The 12866-nt window shown below is 39.2% G+C and overlaps 1 protein-coding gene across 12 annotated transcripts in view; it reads left to right on the plus strand.

Annotated features, from left to right (window-relative positions):
* The first annotated feature begins 2016 nt into the window (after nt 1-2016).
* Nucleotides 2017-12866, plus strand: part of RALYL (RALY RNA binding protein like) — a 425404-nt gene continuing 414554 nt past the window's right edge. For 8 of the 12 annotated variants that reach the window (XM_066993127.1, XM_066993126.1, XM_066993134.1 and 5 more), the window contains exons 1-2: nt 2017-2172; nt 3098-3184. The gene's annotated coding sequence lies outside the window, so the exon portion shown is untranslated. Of the gene's footprint in view, nt 2173-2675; nt 3185-12866 lie in introns of those variants that run through there. The other 4 variants (XM_066993132.1, XM_066993131.1, XM_066993130.1 and 1 more) reach the window with 4 other exon arrangements.

Below are 12866 nucleotides of genomic sequence, written 5' to 3' on the forward strand. Positions count from 1 at the left end.
TTTATTTCTTGTAGAGTTTTGTATTTTTAAGGACTACAATTTTGGGGGGGGGCAGGGGGGATTAAACCTTCTCAGTTGTACAGCTCTGCTTCTGAGAGCCAAACTTAGCAGGGAGAAAACAAATAAGATTGGTATGAAATGCCAAAACAAGCCTAGCACTGAGCAAGAAAACAAGCAAGAAAACATAACTGTTAATATATTTTATATTTTAAGCTTTGCCTAGTGTTCTTTTCCCATTTCATAAAAGAAGTCGAGAGCAAAGAAGAAAGGAAACATTTCTTTTCATTCTCTGGAAACACTGGGGAAGAGATAGAGGACAGAAAAGAAAGAAATGGTTGGGGCAAAGGATAAAGCTTTGTGTGAGGATGTGAAGAAGGCAAGCTGGTGCCCTCACCAGTCTTTTATATAGCAGGGCATCCTCTTACTGGCCAAAGTAATTTTTATAGAGTAATAACCTGACTGTATCTTCTGCCTCCTGACCCAGATGAAAAGAGACAGGCTCTAAACAAAAAGTGGGGGAGGAAGGAGGGGGGGGGAGGAAGCAGGGAAGTTTTGCCTAGTTACCTCCCTCCATCAAAGTGCCTGGCTTATGGAAGCACTTCTATCCCTCCATTAATTTATCTCATGCAGATGTCTCCCTTGTCTCTTCCTCTTACTGCTGAAGCAGTAGTTAAGTTTGGGGGGGGGTGGGGGGGGGGGATGCTGTGAACATTTTGGGGGCCAGTGAAGTGAGGCTGCAATCTTTTTGCAGGCCGAGGCGGTGAGCTGGGGCCTCAGGTCTTGCTTCAGCTGGAGCAGAGCTGCTCTCAGCTCCAGCCGCCTGTTCTGTGCGACTGCTGTGTTTGTTAATAAGGAGACAGGCGAGGAGAGCTAAAAAGGGAAAAGCAAGCATCTTAAGGAAACTCTCGGCAACAGCCTGCTCCAGAATATTTCTTGACTGGTAAGGGAGAAGGGGGAGAGCTGCCATTCAGCCAACCAGAGCTGCTTCGGAGCCACTCTCACATGCTTTGGGGTCCAACCCCAAGCACTTACACGGTGAGGCTGTGGGCAGCTGCCCCTTGTGTCGCCGGAGGGTGCCCCCCCCGCGGTGAGTGCCCCCCCCCCCAAAAAAAACAAAAACAAAAACAAAAACACTTGTTTCCTTCCCACCTCGTCCAGTTAACTTTCTCGTGGAAAGCCGCAGCCCTGCTAGCAGGTCGGGAGGAGAGGCCATGACACAGGGCAGAGGCCGCGAAACAAAAGCAGGTGGCAGATGGGACTGCTGCTGCTACCTGCCCTTCTTCCCCCAGTCGCACATGCGAATCGCTCCGGCGGGAGCTGGGAGAGCCGCCGCTAACATGACTGCGCGGCACTGTGACTGCGGCCCCAGCGCAAGGCACGGGAACGCCCCGAGACCGAGCGGGAGCTGGGGAACCCCCCCGCGCCCCGACCCCACCACGAGGTGCAGGGGTACCCCTCTGCACACCCCCTAGCCGGAGCGGCAGGAAGGGGTGCCGGGTACCCCATGTTGAGTCTGGAGCTGCAGAAGGTGCACCGCTAACCCCCCCAGGGGGCGAGCCGGGCGGCAGCAGGACCCCCGTGCACGCTCTCCCTTACACACACACACACACACACACACACACACACACACACACACGGTGCCCCCGTGCAACCCCCCCGCAACACCAACGGGAGCGGCAGGAGGGGCAACCCCATCCCTCACACACCGCTGTCCGCCGGGGCACAGCACCCCCCTACCCGCACACCCCCCCAGCTCCGGTCCCGCACCGGCCGGAGGGCAACAGGCGGCCGGAGGCTGCAACTTCGCGCAGCGCCGCCGAGCAACTTGCGCCGCCGCCTCCGCGTGTGCGCGCTTGGGGGGGGGGGGGGAGGGGGGCGCGGGTGCGAGCGGCACCTGCCGCGAGTGCGGGGCGCGAGGCGGGCGCGGGGCGGGTGCGGGGCGGCGGGGGCCCGGCGGCCGCGGGGGCTCGGGGCGGGCTCGCTCCGCGCCCGGCGCCGCCGCCGCTGCGCCCTCCCGGCTGCGAGTCCGCCCGGCTGCGGATCACGTGGCGGTTGCCGGAGGCAGAGACTAGAGAGGAGAGAAAAAAAAAAAAGCGCCTCATTCCTTCTTCCACCGCCATACTGTATTTTATAGTAACTCTCATTTTTATTCCTCCCTTTTACTCCCGCTCGGTGAGTACCTTTCTGCTGACATTCTTGTCCTCCTTTTTTTGTCCTGTTTTTTTTTTTTTTTTCTTCCTTTTGGTTTTTTGTTTTTTCGGTTTTTTTTTTTGCTTTTTTTTTTCTTCCTCTTTGATTATTGTTTAAATGGATTTGATCTTTTGCTGATGACAAGTTTTTTTTGTTGTTTTTTTTTTTTTTTCTTAGCATGCAATGGTTACTAAACTATGAGCAAAAGGTGCTGCTGGGGCCGGGAGTCACTGGGAATGAAAAATGATTATATTAATAATACAGACTTGCCAGTCCAGCAACAACTGATATACATTTAGTAGCTATATATCTATATATGCAACTGGTTTTGTTGTGGCACAGAAAAGCAATGTGAAATATGATGCTTATTTTTTTTTTAAAGATAAGAGAAAAGGCATGTTTCTAACTCTTTTTTCTGCAGAGGATTTTCTCTGGTGTTGTTTTATTTTTGGGTGTTTTTTATTTTTTTTATTTTTTATTTTTTCGTGTAGAGATGGGAATTGCAAATACATTTTACAGCAGTGTTTACAAAGAGTTTGTAGTCTTGCAATACTGGTGAGAGCCACAGAGCAAGATGTTAATTTTATCATTTTTGTTATTGTTTTTTGACGCTCAATGCAATCAGCAGGGTTTTTTTCTTCTTCTTTTTCAGTTTTTGATACCTGTTTATAACGTGAAACTTTTCTTGCAGCGTGTTGCAGTTACCATTTTTAAATACTTTTTTCCTCCTTAAAGATAACAAACCAAAATATAAAACCAAAGAAATGATTGTTACTTTTGCACATTTTGCACCTTGACTTTTTTATTCTTTTGCCGGCAGTATTTTATGATGGTTATTGTTATCATGATGATGATGATGATAGATATATACATATATACAAATAAATACATTTTCAAATGATGGCAGTGGAAGGTTTTCCTGGAGAATGAAGTGCGGTTTGGTTTCCTTGTCAACGGAAGATGAAGTGAACAACTGAACATCTCCCCAGTGCAGGTACTTCATCTCCTTGTAGGCGTTTCTACACGGTGTAAATTACATTGTGAGATTTTTTTTATTATTATTATTATTTTATTTTTTATTTTAAAGAAATCTACTTCCACGCTTACCTTAAGGTTTCTGTGCAATGTACGGGAGGTCTGAACTAAGTATCTCTGCCTCGTGATTGCTAAGATGTGTGCAAAATGTTGCACTAATTGAGCCTAGGTCGGTTAAGCTGAAAAGAGGTGTTTTATGTGCTGTGCTGTAAAGAGGGGAAGGCAGCTGGGGAAAAAAAAAATCCAGATCCTTCCCCCCCCCCCCGCCCCTTCCCCAACCTCCCAGCCAAAAAAAATATCCCCAAATCAAAACTGGATGAAACCTTGAGATCCTTGTTATGAGAACAAATACTTACAGGACTTCAGACAAGAACAAAACCCTGGCCCTGTTTTGCGGTGACTCGTGTATTTGTGTGTGTCTGCTTAAAAATTATCCATTAGAAAATAGCTGTGAGAGAAACAGCAAAGGAGGCTCCCTCGGAGAGCTGGCTTCTTGCCACATGAGACATATTTTGTAGCCCTGAGGGCAGCAAAACCCTTATATCCAACTTCTGCTCTTCATATTAAAAAGGCGTAAACAAGGCAGCAGGTTGCCTCTTGTGAATTTAATTCATTGGGATGGAGATTAATCAGAAACAGATATTTGCTTGAAGGTGTTTCGTTTTGTTTTGATGATTATTAATGCCACTGGCTGGCAGGGAATGGGAAACTGTTACTTTCCGTGACGGTCACTGAGAGTTCAGGATTGGAGAAGAAACTGTTACTTTTCATTGATAGCACTTAAATGCTTAACAGAGACTGCCCCTGATGTAGAGACAGGATATTGGCTCTCTAAAATACGATTTGGAAAGATTTTTCCAGATGACAGCCTTGTTGTTTTTTTTTCCCCTCTCTCTCCCTTCCTCCCTCTCTCTCTCTTTTTTTTTCTTTTTTTTTTCTGGAAGGAGTTATCGTGCAATATTATGCTAAAGAAGTGCTGAACGCTTAGTCTGCAGTGTTCTCTGTAGTTTACTTTATTGTGATGGGTTTGCTTAATGTATTTTGTATAAACAACCTCGAAGGATTTGTAACTGATCATAAACCTAAGCTGTGTATTCAGATGTGGAAACCAAAGTAAGTTACAGGGAATATATTTATTTTTCTACCATGATATAGGCAAAAATGTGTGGTCCATTTGTAATTCATAGAGCTATAAATTTGTTTGGAAGTTTCAGGCTTCTAACACTTATATGTACATTGCTGTAACTTAACAGCCGCCTTTAAAGTAGAAAGTGTGTGTTAAAGTAGAAAGTGTGTCTTCTGCATTCTCTTGTGCTATTAGTCATGTTGAAAACTAAATATTTAGATAGCTATGTTTCTATGCAGAAAAATATATTGTGTATTTAAGGTGGCTTTTTCCAGCTTAAATGTAATATAAATGTTTAGCACATATTTATACATGGTTTCTGCTCTGACATGATGGAATACTTCTGACAGTATATCGGGGTCAATCACCCATGCATCTAAAAACCACTATCTAGATATTTCTATGATAGATTGTGATGACTTCTCTGAAATAGTTACAATCTTTTGGGTCAATACTCTACACTTTAAAAAGACTCAGCCTGCTTATTTTTTCATGATTTGATTTGAAAGAAAGCCATTAAAATACAATAGTGATTGAAACTTTATCCTCCACTTCTATTTTTGTTTCCCTCCCCCCTTATTTTTAAATTAAAGTTTTTCTTTAAATTATGTGGATCTGTCAGTAAGAAAAATATTTTTGACATTGCTGAAGCACTGAAATAAAGTAACTAGCTTAACAGTTTCCAGAATAATGTTCCTTTTGTCCTTTCGTTCAATATTGTGTGTGTTGTGTGAGTAATTTTGTACAAGTAGTTGCTAACCGAAGATCCAATCCTGCTCACCTAGTCTTGTCTTGAAGTCTGAGTTAAAAGTTTTAGAAATCACTATTTTCAGCACCCAGATTTCATCTACAAAGCACCTGTTGTCTCAGTAGCACAGTAATCTATTATACATAAATACATTTAATTTGAAAAAATCTGTAACAGAGTTGTATGATTTCATATGTATCAAATCCTTGGGACTAAAAATAGGGACAAAGGTGCTAATTTTGAAAAAGGATACCCCTACCTCCTGCAGTATGTGGGCACAGTAGGATTTGGGTCGGTGGAATCGATTCCAGCTTGGTGTTTCCATAGTTATGCTATGACTAACACTGCTGAAAGCACGTTTGGAAAGCCATATTTTGTGTAAAAGACAATTGTTCTTTTTGGAAGGAAAAATAGAAACTAAATCTAATGAATTGCAATGTTGTTTCTACAAGTGATAATATAATTGCATCTTACATTTAGTGTGAGAAGCACTTGTACTGCCCTAACTCCTGAAAGTGATGTGTGTCCAGACTTAAATGGCATCTTCTGTTTTTCTTTACATCTGTTTTGGTATTCAGGTCCATTTAGGAATTTAAGATACATTTTAAAAGGTTTGTAAACTGAAAGCTTTGAAAAACATTTTTTTTTTTCTTTTCTTCCTCCATAACTAGCTATTATTCACAGTACTTACTAGCAAATAAAAATATGTCAGGTGAATAGAAGTTAATGACTATGGTGGCCAGAGAGCTGGCTCATAAATGCACATTTTTAGCTACTGCAGTGGCCACAGTTGGCAATGGTAGGGTATCTTCTCACATTTTTTCCACATAGTAGGTAGGACTAGAGAGGCCTGTGGTGTCACATCAGCTGTGTTCTGCTGTTGTCCTAGGCTGGTCTTACTTTGTTCAGATTCAGCAAGCTCCAGTCCAGACTTAGCTGGGGCACCATTCCCACCGCAGCTCTTCAAGGGCTGGACAGAACCTCACTCTTCTGGCTGTTGGAAACCTCATTGCTGCCTGAAATTTATTCTCAGACAGTTTGTACTCTGTTTTTTTTTGTGCTAGTGCTGTCCCTAAAACGTGAGATTCCTTCTCCACATCTCTGCTTCCCTCTGCTTGTATTCCCAGTGTATTTTCAGAGAGCAATTGCAGCCCCTTTTTCACTCGAGTTGGTTGGGATAACTGGGTAGAGGATCCTGTTAGTACTGGCCAGAGACATCCACGCCGGCTCTGAGCAAAGTCATGTTGCATCAGAAACAGGGCATCTGTGTTTAAGCCCTCTTCTGCCCAGACTGATCTGTTCTGCTTTCAGCTTCAAACATGTCTGTCCAGCTTCCAACTCCCAAGTTAGCCCGGATGTCTCCACCTGGAGCTGTGCTGTGGACATGCCATCTTCTGGTGAGATGGGCTTTATGCTGTGCTGACCTACCCTTCGCTCTGCCTAGCCAAGCTGAATTTCTCTGGCTAAAGCAGAACAGCAAAGAACTCTCAGGGATTTCTACTGCAACACAGATTTTTAGACTCACAAGAATCTTTCAGTTATTATTTTAGTGTTTTTCATTCCTATCATTGAGGAGAACCGGAATGGGCTTGAGCCAATGTATCAGGGACTGCCTTCTACTAAGAATACATGTGAAAGTTTGCCACAATGCTATTTAAAATAGCTTTTCCTAATTAGTCTCTTCCTAGCTTGCTGATATCTTAGCTCTCTAGTCTCCAAAAGCATTATTCTAAAAGCAGTTTCATTCTCTGCCAATATTTTTTTTTTTCCATTGTCTGCACTGAAGGTTTTCAAAGATAAAGAGATTAAAAAAAAAAAAAAAAAAAAAGCTTAAGAGTGTTTAAAAGTGAAGCTGATAGAACTGATAGGTCTTCCTTCAAATAAATGTTTTTTAAATTCACTTGGTCTTCTCAGAAGATTCACTGCACTGTCAAAATCTGGAGCTGAATCCTTGTTTTAAGTACTTACGGAATTTCCAAACAGAAGGCTAAAGATTACTCTTTCCTGATGAAAAATTATGCGATCTGTGACACTGTCATCCAGAGTACTGGATATAAAACCAGTATGTAGCTTCTTTAAACTCAGATCCTGACTGACAGAAGAAAATAAAATGCTATTTTTAAATGGTTGTGAAGATTACAGTGTAAAATCTTCACCTTTGTTAAGTTATTAATATTATTTTATGATCTTTAAACAATTGCCACGTTAATGTGACTTGAAAATTATTGTTTCACATATATACACTTTAAAATAATTTAAACCATTTTTTTCTCATCTTTATTCTGTTCTATTTTGAAGTGACAATAATCTCTAAAATGTACTGAATCCTTATAAAAGACGTTTCTTGCAGTTTCAGAGCTGTTTTCTGTGAAATATCTTTGCACAACAAAGTGTGATTTTCCATCTCTATGAATCATCTGCTAATAATTAAATCAAAAAATATCAAGTAGACCTTCAAATTATTATGTAAATCTCAGGTTACTTAGCATGAATACAATGAACTCACTTTTGTCACTGTGATATTCTGAAATAGAAAGATAGATAAGTAGGTAGATAGATAGTCATACAGGTAGTCATTTTTACAGATGTTTTTAGTGTGACAAAGAATTAGACAAAACCTTGCATTAATTACTTATATTTTTAGGGCTTAACAAACACTTTTGTTTAGGAAAAAATAGTTCAACCTTCTCTATTCAGTAAATTTATACAGACGTATTATCTACTGCCATTTGGCAAAAGCTACAATGTTAAATTTCCTCTGTGGTCTCCTCCATGTGACTCCCCAGCTCTGGCTCCTCAGCATGCCCTCCTGGCCCAACAGGGCTCAAGAAACAACCGAACGGTTGTGGTTTCAGCTGCATTTCAGTTTCAGGAACATAGATTTTTGCTGTGGTGTAATTCCTTCATGGTTACTGTAATACCCATAATAATTTCTTTTCTGTCTTGTCTGGAAGGGTTTTGAAGCAACAGAGGTAGATTTCATATGAGTGATAACTATCAGTGGGTATGACTATGGTGGTACATGAGTGGCATTCCCCAGGATTTTTATTCTGTCTTTCAACATTCATGATTGTTTCTCCCAAAGTATCTGAAGCTCTGATTACACTCGTTGTACACAGGTGTCCTTTCCCAGGTGAACTTCTCATGTCACTGAGTAGTGCCTGACTGCTGTGCAGTCTCTAAGCATCCAAGTCAATGTGGAGCTCTGAAAACAGCTGAAATTTTTTGTGGGCAATGCTGTGGTCCTCTGAGAGCTGCTCACAGCCCTTGGACAGCCATAGGTCCAGGCTAACCAAATACAGGCTGTTATTATTTACAGGACAAGAAACCATAAAGGATCCAATAATAGTTATTGTACCTTAATAATTGCTAAATAACTTGGTGAAAGTTGGGTATAAGTCTGCCAAACATGCTCCATACCGACTGCCTTTATTTCATCCTGCTCAGTCACATTGGTTGCTTTTATCAAGATCCTCCCTCTAAACAGGCATGCAGGGTCAACAAAAAAGGGCTGTCTGACACAATTAATGTATTAATGGAATTCTTTACCTGTTTGAAGCAAGGCTAAATTTGCTCTGTAGACAAACATTACACTAGCACAGTACTTCCAGAAAAAAAGGTGTCTCCATTTTCACTGTGTTTTTCATTGAGACTGAACGACATCTATGTCAAATAGATATAAGATGCATCTTGTTCATTAACTATAATTTTAGGATCTGGAAGAGGTATTACACTACTACTGCATACTTTGGATGAGTTAGTTTTAGACTGACTTAGAATTAACTTGAAGTTTTTGTCTCAAAGAATTATATTTGCATGGTGTGGACAATACCGGTCCTTCTTTCTGTTTACTTCTGTGCAAACAGAAAGTGCAGTATGTTGTTTAAAAATACTAAAATGTATGCTCTGCCCTAAGCATCCTCTTTATTAGAATAATATGAATGAAAAAATGCAAAAATAAAATGTATGAACAGAACAAAGATATTTTTGTGTATCTTTGCAGGCAGGGCCTGCTCTCAAGTTTTACTGAATGCTAGCTAACAGCTCTTGTTGGTAGAGGGCGTTATTGTAACTCACTGACAGCAAAACACAGTATATTTAGCAACTGTAGAATGTTTCAGAGCTTGATCTGTAATACAGAATTACTTTTTATAACAGAAAATAACTCTACCTAGCTGATGTATTTTATGGAAAGATCCTTCACCCAGTAAATGTTAAGACAGGTATTATACAACATTAAAAATGTTATATGCAAACTTATACTGCATCTCTGAAATACTGGAAGGTTACCCTAAAGGTTTAATAAAAAATAAACGTCCTGTTTCAGTATGTGCAAAAGGGATTCGTTATACTGTGTTCTAATTAACAAAAATATCAGTTTTACTATCCCACTTCTCATCTTGTATTTGCCACTGATTTCATGGGGTAAAACCTAACACTTGTGATGCTGCACAATAGTCAGTTTTCTAATATTCTCTATATAAATTCCTATCAACATTTTTTTTTTCCAAACTGCAGAAGAAGAAGCATATAGTTATGTTTTCTCCTTGTATATACAACTTCTGGTTAAATGGGAGTTCAGTAAATGGGACAACTGCAAGAATGGCTCTGAAAAGTTTTTCTTCTAGCTGTGCATTTGTGAGTCATAGACAATTAATGTACATTATGCACAATGAAAAGAGAAAGTAGATTTAAATTTTGATGTTATGTCACTTTTGCTTTAGGGCGATAATTCATCAGCATGTTGATGCTATTTTTATTGTTTATTATTTTATGAGAGAAGCATATTGTGTTACTGTTCATCATGGTATGCCCTTCTCTGGTGGGTAACATATAAACAGAAACCTGGTCCTACATATGCTGGTCAAAATTTCCTGTCAAAACATATTTCTTTCTGTAGGTTATGATAAAGTGGATTCACACAAAAGGCTAGATTCATCTTACTTAAACTTGCTGTTTAAAAAAATAGGTTTTCACAGCTAAGCTAGTCATCATTTTATCCATCTAAAAGTTAGTTATTGATGTCTAACAGTCGCTCAAGGCTTTGTAGTCAATGGCGATATATAGAAGCCTCTAGAGAATTACAGATTATATCCCAAGAGAGTCATCTGTGTATAGCTGAGATGAACAACCTTCCTAAAACTCTCTTTTCACTGATGAGTGATAGAGCCTGGATTCCTAACTTTTTGATGAATAAAGTTGGGGGATATTAACCCCATCTCTCCCCTTTTACCTGGTTGAAATGTCATTTTTTAATGAAATATTTGACTGAAAACTGTTGTGTTTTTTTTTTTTTTTTAATTATTATTATTATTTCATCACTAATCTGGCCAGAAACTTCATGGCTGTAAGTATTTATTTGAATTTCTGTCAACATCTGCAGTAATTTCTGTCAACATCTGCAGTAATTTTTACTGCAGATGCAGTAATTTTTAATGCAAATGTTTTTTTTTGTTTGTTTGTTTGTTTGTTTTGAACAGTTTGAATCAGTTCTAGACTAAAACAAAATTTTCAAAGATTTCTGTTGGGGCCAAAATTTCATACTTTTTTTTTTTTTTTCCATTGCTTCACACATTTTTCTATTTACAAACTAATTCTACAACCCAACCCTTCAATGAGTCCCTCACAGAGTACTACTCTAAAATCCAGAGATTTCAGTTGTTGTTTACAATCATGAACGTGAGAAACCTTTGAAAATAATTGAAAGATAAGGATTATGTGGATATCAATTAAATCAACTACTTACAGTTTCTTTACATATGTAAATATATGTAGCTATGTAGTCACCGTGTCAAAATATTATCAATAGATCAACAAACAGCAGAAGATCTGGCTCTGAAAAAAGCTTTTAAAACATAAAATAGCAAAAATAATACTTGATGAATGGAGGTGATCCATGCGACTTTGGTTAAATATTTAGACATTAATGTCACGCCATTAATATCCTCATATGCATGCTTGTTATGAAAGATTCCAGAAAAAAATCTGTATTTTTTGAATATCCAGACAGAATTTATCTTTCCCTCTCTCAGATAATATTAATTCTAGGAATGTTTGGAATTTTATAAGATTGAGTACCTACATTTGTAGAAATCAAGGATTTTTAGACAAAAAGTTTTAGACAAAATTTATCTCAGTAAGTTGATTTACATCCATCCCAGAACTTTGCCATTAACAGGATGCAGAAGAACTCGCCCATTTTTTGACACTTCCCGTTATGTTATGTTATATATATTATATTATGATATATTTTACATATTATATTATGATATATTATTATATTGTCCTTTTTTCCTGCACTGTTAGCAAAAGCTACCATGTCATGTTATATACTTCACCACATTTTGATCTGCATCTCTGTTCCTTGCTACGTATTGGGATTTCTACCTTAGGTTTATGTACTGTTGTATACATTGTCTGAGCAGTATCCACAACAAACAAACAACAATAAAAATAACAGATTTACAAATATGAACTCCTTAGCTGACTTCATGAAGCTTTCAACTCTTTTCCCAGTTTCATTTATGCACAGTAACATTTCTTTATTTCAGTCATGCGTTTTGGATCAGAGTTGGGAGTGCAGTGTTGTCACAGCATTATAAAGGTCTCATTACCGTAGATTGTCAGGACAAAAAAGAGCACAACTGAATTTCTTTGTAGGAGTAGGGTATATAAGCCAAACTCTGCCATTTGATGTCACTGGGCCTAACTGTGACAGCTGCTCTGTGTGAGTAGGTAGTCCAAGGATGTTGAATGAGGGATATTTGCTCAGGGACACACTTATGAAAGGAGCAAATACAAGAAAAATAATTACAGTTCAATTTAAGGAGATAAATTATTTCAGGAATTACAGGGTTATTATTATTAATTATTTGATGCAAAAACTGTTATCCTATGTATTGTGACATTTCATCTCAGCAGTTTTAATATGGGTTCAGATAATCTTGACACTTGGTCACAAATATTAATATGTTTTAAATATTAATCATAATCAAAATAACCTGATTACTCTTTACTTTGGAATCTTTTAACATCAAAATATTCTCTGCAAGAGAAACCTATGTCACAGTGATCTGCAGTTACAAACTATGGAAAGCATATTTTAAAATGTTGGGTAAGTTCATTTGAATTTCTGGATCCTTTTTATCTTTTATTTGTAATGTTTTTTTATTTCAGGCTTGCTGGACCTTCCATCCTGCTCTGGACCTCTCCCCTGGCGCTGGCACAGCTCAGAAGGATGAAAGAAAAGGAAGCAGTAGGAAAGGGGTGGAAGAGGGGAAAGGACTGAAAAGAGAAGCAGGAGGGGCAGCAATAGAATTAGAGGAAAAAATTCCCAGCAGTTCAGTTAAAGTTCCAGAGAAAGGGACTGTTTGCAATCCCTGCTCCTCCTCACCTTCCATTTGGGCTCAGCGCCTGTCCCCTCCACTGCCTTAGCTTTCATCAGCACTACAGATATTTCACTACTTCCATCCTTCCTTTTTTTTTTTTTATTAAAAAACAAAATCAGAATAAAATCTTTACAAATATAGCACCCTTCTCACAAATTATAATGTAACACTATTCATGCAAGTGGTTCTTGAAGCAGGATGGGTTTTTCTTCTAGTTAAGCAGACTTACATGAAAGTAGAGAATGGTTTCATGCATCATAATGACAGAAAAAAAGGTTATGTTTCTCATTCTTTTTATACCCAAGGTTAACCCCCTTCAAATCAGTGTGCACATGACTATTTTTCAGTTATTCACCAAGGTCCAAATATCAGGCTTTCC

The sequence above is a fragment of the Anser cygnoides genome, chromosome 2 (genome assembly GCF_040182565.1).
Source record: "Anser cygnoides isolate HZ-2024a breed goose chromosome 2, Taihu_goose_T2T_genome, whole genome shotgun sequence".
NCBI classification, from domain to species: Eukaryota; Metazoa; Chordata; class Aves; order Anseriformes; family Anatidae; genus Anser; species Anser cygnoides.